We start from the raw sequence: 13,818 nt of genomic DNA, 5'->3' as shown, positions 1-13,818 counted from the left end.
ATAAATTTATTCACAGGTTGCCTTTAATTCATAAACTGATTTTTATTTCCGTACGCCGAATCCAGGCTTTATTCTACGTTTTCCGGATAAATGATGTTACGCCATCACTTCCGGTTTATCAAACGTGCAGAACTACCTTAATGTATATAAGTATTTGTCTGTATTTCTGCGTTTTAATTTTAAATCCATAAATATGCCCCAGGTTGCTTTTAATAGAATTTTGCTCAACATCTGATCACTAAACTAAATTAAAATGCAGAACATACAGAAATGCAAATGTATATTTTTTTCTTTCAGAACATGAAGATGCTGTCAAAGCTGTAAGTGTACAGCGACCTATGAAAACCTGTCAGGAGAATTCATTGGCGAAGAGTGAGTTAGCTATAAACTCTGCAGTGAAAAATGTCTTACTTTGCCGCAGATAAGCAACCTGCAAACTGCATGGTACCAAAGCTGAACCAGTTCTTGTTATACCAAGTAAGTTTTTGTAAAATAAAATATTTATAAATAAGCGACACATCATACCCGATATCACTTTTCATGTTGTTGTGTTGATGGGAATCGAACTTTGATTGCGTTTGATAACTTGATGTAAAATAAATTATTTATGAAAAGATGGCAAATCATACCCGGTATCCTGAAATACAACTTTCATGCTGATGTCATACTGGAAATCAAACGACTGCATTTAACCATGTAATTATGTCTCCAGACATATTGATTTACTCCTGTCTTTGTGTCCGTCTGTCTGTCACAAATCTTGTCCGCACTCTAAGTTAATCATTTCTCATCCGATCTTCACCAAACTTGAACAAAATCTGTTTGGCAATAAGTCATTGGCCAAGTTCGATAACTAGCCAAATATGCCCAGGCACTTCAGAATTATGGCCCTTGAATTACCGAAAATTGCACTGTACACAGATGCCAGTATCCACACTCTAAGTCATTAGTACATGGTTGATGCCAGTATCTGCACTCTAAGTCATTGGTGCATGGTTGATGCCAGTATCCGCACTCTAAGTCATTGGTGCATGGTTGATGCCAGTAACCGCACTCTAAGTCATTGGTGCGTGGTTGATGCCAGTATCCGCACTCTAAGTCATTGGTGCGTGGTTGATGCCAGTATCCGCACTCTAAGTCATTGGTGCGTGGTTGATGCCAGTATCCGCACTCTAAGTCATTGGTGCATGGTTGATGCCAGTATCCGCACTCTAAGTCATTGGTGCATGGTTGATGCCAGTAACCGCACTCTAAGTCATTGGTGCATGGTTGATGCCAGTATCCGCACTCTAAGTCATTGGTGCATGGTTGATGCCAGTAACCACACTCTCTCTAAGTTATTGGTGCATGGTTGATGCCAGTATTCGTACTTTAAGTCATTGGTGCATGGTTGACTCAGATACGTAACTATTCAGATGATTAGGCAGTTGCGGGAGACATGCGCCTTTCTCAAAAGCAGCTCTAGTTTATAAAAGCTTTTAGTGCTGCTTATTAAAAATCTTAGATTTAAAATTGATAGAAAAATAATATAAAGAAAGCGGAACTTGTAGTTTAAATATGTTTTTGTTTGATTTATAGGGGGTGTCTCAGCTGAGAGATCTGAAATGTGACGAGCATACCATCTACGAACATTCTATATCCATTGATGAGTTTCAGAGCTGCATAGCATCTGTGATAGAAGACGAATTAATTTGTAAAGTAAAATCTAGTGTTAAGTTCAGTCTCATATTTGATGAGAGCACAGATGTGTCTGTTCACCAGAATATGATTATGTATGTTAGGATATTCCAGTCTGATGATTTCTTGGCATTGATAGTTTAGCTAGAGCCAATTCTGAGTCAATTTACAATAAGGTTACTGAGATGCTGCAGGTTAAAGATATCAGCTTGTCCAACCTTTGTGGTGTGAACACTGATGGTGCTGCAGTCATGTTTGGCCACAAGTCAGATTTGGTAACCAGGTTAAAAAGAAAGAAGGGTCCCCAAGGTGATAACCGCCCACTGCATTGCTCACAGGTTATCCCTCAGTTGTTACGCAGGTGCTGATGCTATTCCGTATATGGTTTAGCTGCAGGAAATCCTTAATTCAGTATACAAGTACTTTCTCTATTCCCCCAAGAATGTGGCAATGCTTAAAACTGTTCAGTCTCTAACCCCAGGTCAAAGTTCAAGGAAGTATTCCATACTGGTGGCTCAGTTTTGAAAGGTCTGCGTCTGCTATGGTCAGCAACTATGCAAGTCTGATTTCGGTCTTGAGGAAAATTCAGGAAAAGCATTGAGCCTCCACTAGTCTTTCACCTGCTTCAAGTTCCTGTGTGTTGTTCACTTTCTTTGTGATGTCCTGAAGCCCTTGGCAATCTTGTCAAAAATGTACCAGAAAAAGGATCTTGATTTCACAGAAGTTACTCCCTTACTAAGTTCAGTGATTGATTGTGTCAATGATTTGCATGCTAAGAAAAACCATCAAAGGCTTTCTTAGTTTCTTGGTAAAGTCCCTTCAGAACCACAGGTTGATGATAATGGTTTGGTGACATTTGAGTATGAAGGGCACACTGTTAGGGATAGTTTTAAACAGAGAGATGAGGCAGTCAACGTTTGTGACCAGTTTGTTACTGGTGTGGTCTAAAGTTTGAATGTCAACATTTCCATGTTTTAGCTATCACTGGTTTCAAAATGTAAACTAGGTAAGTAAAATTAAAATTTTGTTTTATACTTTAATTATTCCGAGTACTGTGTGAGAACACTTGTACAGGTTGACAGTAATTGTATTGAAATATCATTTAAATATAGATGTCAAGAGTTTTTCTCCTGATTCGGACGTTCGCATATTTTGATATATCTTAGTATTCTGATGCATAAACACATTATAAGAACATTATCCTGCATGCAATTGATCTAAATGTGTATGATACATACAAATGCAAACATTAGAAATAATGAAATCTCCATTAAAAGAAATATGCCAGTATTTTGCTAAAAGCACTATCGCATCAGAGGTGGAGCTGTGCAGTAGTGGAGGTGCTCTAGTGTGTAGTTAGTGTTAAATGTCTGACTAGAAATATGTAGTTTTATTCTTGAGAAATATGGAATGCTTCAAGGGTCATTAATCTATTCATTCTCATGTCTTAGAAATTAATTAGAATTTAGAAAGCAAATGTGCGAACAATTAGTAAACGATTACTTTTTTATTCCCACTTAATTCTTATATACTCCAGTATCACTATGATAAGTTCTACATATGCTGCTTATCCATTGCAGATGGTGATTTTTAAGCAGAAAAGGAAGAGTGGGCCTCACTTAACAACTAAAAGAAGATCAATATCTTTTTCTCCAAAAGGAATTGTTACCAAAGAAAAACACAAGTATACCATGGAAAGCAAGTTCTACAACAAAAAAATCAGCCTCCATGAAAATAGTGCCATGCAAAAGGGCTAAATTTGTTCATCGATCAAAAATTGTGTCATAAAAAGTGAAATCACCTTCCAAACAGAGTACAACATTGACAAGTTACTCACTGTCAAATCAAGAAACACTTTAAGATAGTATGACAATGAATATTAAAAAATACTTGAAATTGTTAGCGAAATGGGGAAGAACGTGTGACATGTTATTGCATTCATTTGGTGTACATGAAAACTGCCATTAATTTGGCAGATAAGTCAACTGACTCCTTTATTTTTAAGAAAACGAAATTTGAGGAGGAAACCATTTCCAAAGTATTAGAAGATGTTCTTGAAATATTAGATGTTGCAAAAAAACGCTAAACCCGATCACACATAAACACACAGAAATATTTGAAGAAGATGATGTGAAAAAATGAATTTCTGTCACTTCTGAGTTAAGTCGCAGTCTGGAAAATTACTCTTTATAATGTTGCATGTTTGCCATTTGTCGATGCAATAAAATCATTCAATGCAGATGATGTTCGGCAGGTTAGACACATTTCTTGAAGAAACAAATGGCTACAGGAAATGTAATTGGTGGGCACTATTCTTCTTGAGATGATTTGCTATGTACTGTTTAATCTTTTCTGTTTTACTTTCTTTGATAGGAAATTTGTGGGTTATATGAGAAAGAAAATATGTTCATTTTGTCCAGATCTAAAATAGTATGGTGGTGATAACTCAAAGCCGCAATAAAACATAAAAAGCCAAACAATATAGCACCCCCACTAATGCGATAGCTCCACCAGTTTTGAAAAATACTGGCAAATTCCCTTAAAGGGAGGTTTTATTAATTTAAATATTTGCCTGTGTAAGCATCATACATATTTAGACAATTTGCACATGCGATAATGTTCATATCCAGGGTTGTCAATAAGTTTTTGTTGAACAGGCTGAAATGGAAAAGTAGGCGGCCAGCTAGCGGGGTCCGGGGAAATTGCTCCCCCGGAAAATTTTGAAATTCAGCGCTTGATTTCCTGCATTCTGGGGCATTTTGGAAGCATTTAAGAACATCTTTTCTACTGCATTTTTAAATACAATATACTCTTATTTTCACATTTTTATGAGCTCACCTGGTAAATTTGGAGATAATAATAAAAACGAGTTTACACGTTCTTGAATGCATTTTTCAAGTCCTGAAATGCTAATATCTAACTTGTCACCACACTTCAACTCTTTGTTGTACTTTCAAAATTCTTGGAAATTATCGCAGATGTCCCATCACTCTTTCTTTCGAAGTTTTTGCTACAAAATATAACTTTGACACTACGATAACTGATGAATATTTTTTCATATAGATTTCTTATATTAATTCAGTCCATGAAACATGATTTTCATCTCTTTGTCGTTAGCTTGCATTTCATCAATTATGACGTACGTATATCATCATTTGTAAAGGCAGAGCTTAAATAGTTTTGCTGATAAAATACGTCACGCGTTCTACATCCACAGCTGTCATTGGTGTATCGCGTGTTTTAACTCAAGTCAAAGATCGACAGGCACGTGGCAGTGTATGAAATACACCATGACATGTCGCTCAGCAATTAAGATTGAACATCACCTGCGATGACACGCTCTGTATTATTAATGGAAAACGGCTTGGGTAATATCGATTTTTAGTCTGGATGGAGAGTTCTTTATACAAATTATATTTTCATGACAGAATCGTGAAAAAAAACTTTAAAAATACTATAATCGGTGGGTTAATGTTTTTAGGCCCGATTTTTTTTTTTTTTTTCGAATTTGAACCGGCCCAAATGCCATTTGAACCATCCATTTCGGCCGGCGGCCAGTTCTTATTGACAACCCTGCATATCATGTGTCTGTGCATCAAAATGTAGTTGGAATACACACATGTATCAAAATATGCAAACGTCCGAATCAGGAGAAAAGCTTGCACCACAATTTACATGATATTTAAAAATAATTTCAGTCAACCTGTAGTAAAGGTGTTCTTACACAGCACTACATTCTCCAATTTCCAAAATAAATTACATCAATAAAAAGACCAAAAGTAAATCTTTACAATTTTAAACCGGTGATAGCTGCACCACAAAAATGTTGATATCTCCTTTCCTTATCACCACTTTTTAGTGGTGGCGCTAGGGTTAAATAGCCGTATTATATCTCTGTTATTACAGAAGGGATTTGATTCAAACTTTAGATAGTTGTTTCACATCATCAGCTGCAACAAATGACATGAAGGCCATACCCAGGGGTTCCATATAGCAATTTTTATGCCCCCTTTTGAAGAAGGAGGGGTATATTGTTTTGCAGATGTCTGTCTGTTGGTCGATATGTAGACCAGTCCGTTTCTGGATGATAACTGAAGAACGCTTGGGCCTAGGATCATGAAAGTTGATAGGATGGTTGACCATAACCAGCAGATGACCCCTATTGATTTTGAGGTCAGTAGGCCAAAGGTCAAGGTCACAGTGACCCAGAACAGTTAAAAGGTTTCCGGATGATAACTCAAGAACACCAGGGTCTAGGATCATGAAATTGATAGGATGGTGGGTCATGACCAGCAGATGACCCCTATTGATTTTGAGGTCAAAGGTTAAGGTCACAGTGACCCAGAACAGTTAAACGGTTTCCAGATGATAACTCAAGAACACTTTGGCCTAGGATCATGAAAGTTGTTAGGGAGGTTGGTCATGACCAGCAGGTGATTTTGAGGTTAGAAGGTCAGAGGTCAAGGTCACAGTGACCTTGAACAGGTAAACTGTTTCCGGATGGTAACTTGAGAACGCTTGGGCCTAGGATCATTAAAGTTGATAGGGAGGTTGGTCATGACCAGCAGATGACCCCTATTGATTTTGAGGTCAGTAGATCAAAGGTCAAGGTCACATTGACCTAGGACAGTAGAACTTTTTTTTGCCAAATAAGTAGAGAATGCTTTGGTCTAAGATCACATTTGATGCAGAGTTTACTTATGACTGGTAAATTAATGATTTGAGGTCAGTATGTCAAAATGTCCAGTGCACAGTGACTAAATAATTTCTGTTCCTTGTGCAATTACTGAATGCATCAAGGGGGGCATTTCGTGTTCTACGAGCTCTTGTTTTAATGCAGTTGTAACAATGTCCTAATGCTGAAATTTCATATAATTAGGTTAAACATCTTTTTCCGCAATTTTGAAAATTAGTCATAGTTCTTTTGAATGGTGAGTTTTTACAGGTGTTGAACTGTCCAAAAGTGTGATCCCCCTTCATGTGTTTCTTTTTCAAGAATTCAGTCATACATCAGGATATTGACAATCATTTTAAAGACAAATTTACATATTTTATATGCTGTTTAATTTTCAAATAAAACAAGATTTGGTGTTGTTCAATTTTCAGAACATCAAAGATCAGCCTGAATGTCAATTATGTCCCTGGCCAATACACAGATTTGTTGCTTTCTGTTCACAACTGACGTCTTGTTATTTTTGTTAAAACATCACCTTGTGATCATTAAATTAAAGCTAAGCTCAAATCTTTCAGCAAGAAGAAAAACAGATCACCAGAATCAGCATGAGAAAAATAGGATGTTTTCTTTTATGTCAGAGAATGAATTTTGAGAGGATCTGCAAACTGGAAAGCCAGTTCATTGTGTATACAGTATAAGATATTATAATTTAATGCATAGTAATAGATTAAACTCTTAAAATTTTATAGCTCAAGATGGTCTCTTTAACTGAGCGTGTTATTCATCTGGAAAAGCAGTCTGAAGGTGCTGCAAAAAAAGATATTGTTGAACGCCATGATAGAGATGTGCGAACAATGCAGACGTCGCTGACACAGGTTCGAGCCCAGGTGGTACAATTAGAGAGACTGAGCCTAAATGAAGGTCGTTCTGGATCTGGAGAAACTGCTTCAGGTAAACAAATACTATAATTTTATAACAATGTCAACCTGAAAACTAATGTTATTATCCATAAAGCATAATGCTTTTTATGCTTCCCAAATGGAAAGCATATAGTCGCTGTTTTGGTTGTCTGGCCATGTGTCCATCCAGCCCACAGTTCTGTCTGTAGTATTTCTCTGCAACCATTGGTTGTAATATAGTGAAACTTCCAGAGGAAATGTGCATATTATCTACATGTTCAAGTTGGATGATTTTTTTCACTGAGTTATTGACCGTTGATTATTCACCATTAGTATACTATAGTACTATTTCTTGTTTGTAGAATTTTTCAGCAACCACTTGCTGGAATAGTAGCCCACACACTTAGCTCAATAGGGAGAGTGCAGATCTACTGATCGCTGAGTTGTGAGTTTGATTCCTGGGCAGGGCATATGTTCTCCATGACAGTTTGATTAAAGACATCGTGTCTGAAATGATTTGTCCTCCACCTTGGATTCATATGTGAAATTTGGCACTTACTTGCTGAGAACAGGTTTATACTGGTACCAGGAACACTGGTTAGGTTAACTGCCTGCTGTTACATAACTGAAATACTGTTTTAAAACGGCTTTAAACCCAAAACAAACAAACAAATACTATTGTTCTATTTCTGGTCCCGAGTATTCCTTAGCAACCACTAGCTGGAATTCATCAAAACTTCATAGGAAGCTTCACTCCCATGAGGAGACATGCATATTATCTTCATGTTCTGGTGGTTTAGTTATTGCCCTTTGATTAGTCAAAAAAAGTATACTTAGTCTATAGCACCATTTCTTGTCCAGAGTATTCCTCAGAAGCACTGGATAGAATTCATTGAAACTTCATAAGAAGCTTCACACTTAAGAGGAGATGAGCATGTTATCTTCATGTTTTGGTCAAATTATTTTTCACTAAGTTATTGCCTTTTCATTTTTGTCGAGCCCGCTTGCGGTGAGCTCGACTTAGGCATCACTTTTGGCTGGTTGGTGTATGTGCGTGCTTGTGTTCATCCAATTTTGTCCAGACCATAACTTTGACATGCATGGACCAATCTTGTTTATATTTTTCATGAATGTTTACCTCAATGAGAAGGAGTGTCATGGGCAAACCCCATGTTTCTATCTCAAAGGTCAAGGTCACAGTTGGAGGCCAAAGGTCAAATTGAAGTTTGTCCGGAGCATTTCTTCTTCATGCATGGTGGGATTTTGATGTAACTTGGCATGAATGTTCACCATCACGAGACGGAGTGTCGTGCGCAAGAACAAGGTCAAGGTCACACTTGACAGCTGGCGGGCTCGACATTCTGCCCGTGGGCATACTTGTTGAGATTGGTCATCAATCCACTTATAAAACATTGTTACATGGCACCAGTTGTTTTCCTGTAGAGTTCCATGATATATTATTGTATGTACAGCAATTTCAGTTCCAACAAAGTAACGGACAAAAAACACATGAATAAAGACACTTTAATTGTATGTTTTCGCCGATACCTTACCCTAACCAGACCCAGCACAATAGCAGGGGAGCGGTGGTCTAGTGGATACGGTATAGGCCGCTCGATCCAGGGGTCATGGGTTCGAGCCCCACTGGGGTCATGACCATGACTTCTCATATGACACCAGTACTGGTTTTTCCAGGAAGCGGACTCGAGTGTGGTTACAATAAGCTTAAGCTTTCTTCACAACCGAGCTAAAACAAATTAGTATAGACTAACAAGACCCCCAGTTTATTTTACTGGCATGGTTTTAGAAAAGCTTTCATAAAACTTTATCAATCTACATCAATTGTACCAAGATATTGACAAAATGCATAATAAATTACTGTAAATGCAGTAGAGAAAAGGTTGAATTTTGAAAAAAAATCACTTCTTGGGTTTGTTTACGTAATAGGCCAATCGGATTGAACTAAATCTTACCTCATTCCTAAGTGTATGTTAAACCTATTTTCAGTAAGTTTCAGTCTAGTCACAAGTAGTCCAAATAAAGGTAGTCCTTATCTTTCCTTTACATGTGTCCTTTCTCAGTAACATCTGTTTTCTTTTACTCTACTGCATTTCAGTATATATTTATGTCTCCCCCCCTCTGGGGGAGACATATTGTTTTTGCCCTGTCCATCCGTCCGTCCATCCGTACGTCACACTTCATTTCTGAGCAATAACTAGAGAACCATTTGACCTAGAACCTTCAAACTTCATAGGGTTGTAGGGCTGCTGGAGTAGACGACCCCTATTGTTTTTGGGGTCACTCCGTCAAAGGTCAAGGTCACAGGGGCCTGAACATTGAAAACCATTTCCGATCAATAACTAGAGAACCACTTGACCCAGAATGTTGAAACTTCATAGGATGATTGGTCATGAAGGGTAGATGACACCTATTGATTTTGGGGTCACTCCGTCAAAGGTCAAGGTCACAGGGGCCTGAACATTGAAAACCATTTCCGATCAATAACTAGAGAACCACTTGACCCAGAATGTTGAAACTTCATAGGATGATTGGTCATGAAGAGTAGATGACCCCTATCGATTTTGGGGTTACTCCGTCAAAGGTCAAGGTCACGGGCCTGAACATTGATAACCATTTCCGATCAATAACTAGAGAACCACTTGACCCAGAACCTTGAAACTTCTTAGGATGACTGTACATGCAAAGCAGATGACCCCTATCGATTTTGGGGTCACTCCGTTAAAGGTCAAGGTCACAGGGGCCTGAACATTGAAAACCATTTCCGGTCAGTAACTTGAGAACCACTTGACCCAGAATGTTGAAACTTATTAGGATGATTGTACATGCAAAGTAGATGACCCTTAACGATTTTGTGGTCACTCTTTTAAAGGTCAAGGTCACAGGGGCCTGAACATTGAAAACCATTTCCGGTCAGTAAGTAGAGAACCACTTGACCCAGAATGATGAAACTTCATAGGATGATTGGTCATGCAGAGTAGATGATCCCTTACGATTTTGGGGTCACTCTGTTAAAGGTCAAGGTCACAGGGGCCTGAACATGGAAAACCATTTCCAATCAATAACTTAAGAACCTGTCAACCCAGAATGTTGAAACTTTATAGGATGATTGTTCATGCAGAGTAGATGACCCCTATTGTTTTTGGGGTCACTCCGATAAAGGTCAAGGTCACAGGGGCCTGAACATTGATAACCAGTTCCGATCAATAACTTGAGAACCACTTGACCCAGAATGTTGAAACTTCATAGGATGATTGAACATGCAGAGTAGATGACCCCTATTGATTTTGGTTTCAGTCTATTAAAGGTCAAGGTCACAGTAGCCTGTTCATGTAAAATCATTTTTTTTGGAAATAACTTGACCCCTATTTATTTTGAGGTCACTTGATCAAAGGTCAAGGTCACATGAGCCTGAACAGTGACTTGAGAACCACTAGGCCAAGAGTGTTGAAATTTAGCGGGATGACTGGATATGCCAAGTAGATGATCCCTATTGCAACCAACCATCAGTGTCTCTTTGACTTTCGCTCCTGACACCTATTGACTTCTTGCCTATAGGGCTTTGCATTGGGGGAGACATGCGCTTTTTTACAAAAGCATTTTCTAGTTGTTTCTTTTTCTGTTGTAGCAATATAGTTCTTTTACAGAATTCACAGGAAGGAATTTGTTTGTGTAAAAAAACAGAAATGGGGGTTCTGCCTGAATTTTGCCAAGAACATTTATGTATTTTGCAGCCCCAGAGTTAAAACGTCGCATAGATATGCATGACAGTCAGTTTGCACAGATAGATGTTCAGATGGCAGAGCTAGACCTAAGGTTTCAGATTTTGGAAACAGCAAGTTATGATGGTACATTGATGTGGAAACTGAGGGACTACGCAAGGAGAAAGCAAGATGCAGTACAAGGAAGAACACTCTCACTATACAGTCAGCCATTCTACACACACAGATATGGTTACAAGATGTGTGCTCGGGTAATATATTTTTAGTCCCTGACATGTCATTGATGTTACACAAAGAGTTTGTGAGCTGTGAAATTGCAGCAGTCATTGTTGTGAATGTGATGAAATTTCTTCACCAACAAGTATTTTGCTTTTCTAGGTTTACCTAAATGGGGATGGAATGGGAAAAGGAAGCCACATGAGTTTGTTCTTTGTGGTGATGAGAGGCGAATATGATAACCTCCTACCTTGGCCATTTCAGCAGAAGGTGACGATGACCTTGCTAGACCAGGAGACTGGACAGTGCAACCTTTCTGACTCCTTCAGACCAGATCCTACAAGCAGTAGCTTCAGAAAACCAACAACTGATATGAACATCGCATCTGGATGTCCTCTTTTTGTTTCACATGCAGTGCTGGAAACACCAAAGTATGTGAAGGATGACACAATCATGATAAAATTTCAAGTTGATTTGGCAAATCTCAATCATCCCTAAATCACCAATTTATTGTGTAAGGGGTATACACACAAAAACAATGCTTGTAACCTCGCCTTCCTCGTTTCTTCATAAACACCATCCAGCTTTTGTATGTTTTGATGCCAACATCAGCCCAGCTATAGCAATCATTGTACATCCAGTTGCTCCTGTTACTTTCAGAATATGCTTCAGGTCATCACCATGGTCATGTTTTTATTTCCGGTTCCTAATACATAGAGAGCAAATAAAAAAGTCGGTTGGGCATCTAAAAGATGTACAATCGTATTGGAATATGGAACAGTGGCTAATACATCAAATATGCCCTAAGTATTGAGTTATGGCATGTAAAACAAAGGGAGTTTATGGAGTTGCTAGGTTGGCATGCACCAACTATCCATTTTCCTGTTGATTCAATAAAGGGACAGACAGGAAAAGGAAAGAAATAAACACATTGAAAATAAATTACCATTTAATTTGTTCTCATGGAAATCAGTTTAGCCTGTGGGTATGGCAAAGTTGATGGAAAAAATTGTTTCCTGTAAATTATGACAGAATTTTACACATCAGTGTGTGAATTAAAGTAAAATGACACCTGTGGGAAATAGATTCATATCTTGAAACAAGCTCCATACTTAATACTTACCTCTTTGACAGTAACTAACAGATTCAGCAGTTACCACAGTACTGATATACCTTTCTGCAACTTGTCCATGACTCTTTATTCTAACACGATCCGCAGCAATTGCTATATAAATATATAGTGAAATCGCCTATACATGTATCTACGATAAATATGGTTTGCTGTTACATTTCACCCCTTACGATTGTGACATAACAGATTCTACTTCTGTTCCATTACATGCGAATTAGTTCAGGGCCAAACGGTTGAAAACAACATTTCAAAAACTTAATTATGATAAAAAGTCATACTGACTTAAGTGTAGGACGTTAAATACGTTTTGATCTCTACGAGCAAATTCATTTACCTCAATTAATTCAGCCGTGATGTCATAAATGTATGACATAAAGTATGACATCATAATGTTGTGACATCATATAACAAATAATTTGCGAGCTGTTAGATAACTAGTTTATAAATACTTCTCAAAATTTTAATTAAAAAGGAACAAATATCTATGCGTTCGCTTGGCTATGTAACACTTTCTAACCATGGGGGTAGATTGTAACTGCATATGATCCGAACGGCATATTACGCTGAAAATGTAGTACTGTAAAATGCGAATTATTTGTGTTGTTAGAATCTAAGTAATAAATATGTTCCAATAATTTTATCAGTTAATAAAATATGAGCAGTCGTTCGGATGCAAATAATTAAACCACTCGTGCTACGCACTCGTGATTTAATTATTACGCATCCAAACTCCTGTCCATATTTTGTTAACTGATAAAATATAGGAACAGATTTATTATTTCTTAAATCATGAATGCTAGTTTTATCATGCTTTATCATATAATGCAATATACATCTATATTACTCTTCTGATTTAACTGTCATTTAATTTGGCAAAATGTAATAAAAGTTAGCATTGAGCAAATGAATATTGATGAACCATGGCCATTTTACTAAAAGCAAAATGTAATTTGTGTCAGATATAAATCATTTACCCAAAAAAGCAGTTAGGTAGAGGCAAAGACAACTAAGGTTACTAGTACATTTCAGTAATTGTAAACCAGTGTTCAACTAGAATTTATTTCATGAAGCATTTTCATCTACTGTTACCGGTAGATCCACCTGATCCATAACAACAGTTACCTTGACTAGTGGCTTTATTTTGAAAGACCCAGAATTAATCTATACATCAATCAAGAGGTTTCTGAAGATGGTAGTAGGATGGTTTTAAAGTTTTAAAATATCTTTGATAATGTCAATTTTATGGCCAAAATTTTTTTTCCCCCATTATGAAAATCTGGCAGTCACAATTTCAGAAATAAAAATAAGGAATTTTTTTTTTACATGTAAACATTGCTTGCATGCTATTAAACTTAGATATCCTGAAAGCTTTTTTTACAATTTGTTCACAAATTAAGTCAAAATTAAATAAAACAAACCTGTTACTTTCATCTTGGGCAGTTGTCACATTCTGGAAATGCATTAGGAAGTACATGTGAA

General features: G+C 37.4%; 1 pseudogene; it reads left to right on the top strand.

Annotated features, from left to right (window-relative positions):
• Positions 1-402: 402 nt before the first annotated feature.
• On the top strand, positions 403-12,897 carry LOC128552812 (TNF receptor-associated factor 3-like; annotated as a pseudogene).
• The last annotated feature ends 921 nt before the right edge of the window (positions 12,898-13,818 follow it).

This window comes from Mercenaria mercenaria, unplaced genomic scaffold (assembly GCF_021730395.1).
Source record: "Mercenaria mercenaria strain notata unplaced genomic scaffold, MADL_Memer_1 contig_3185, whole genome shotgun sequence".
NCBI lineage: Eukaryota > Metazoa > Mollusca > Bivalvia > Venerida > Veneridae > Mercenaria > Mercenaria mercenaria.
The sequence above is the reverse complement of the archived record's forward strand: the minus strand, read 5'-3'. Positions and strand labels throughout refer to the sequence as shown.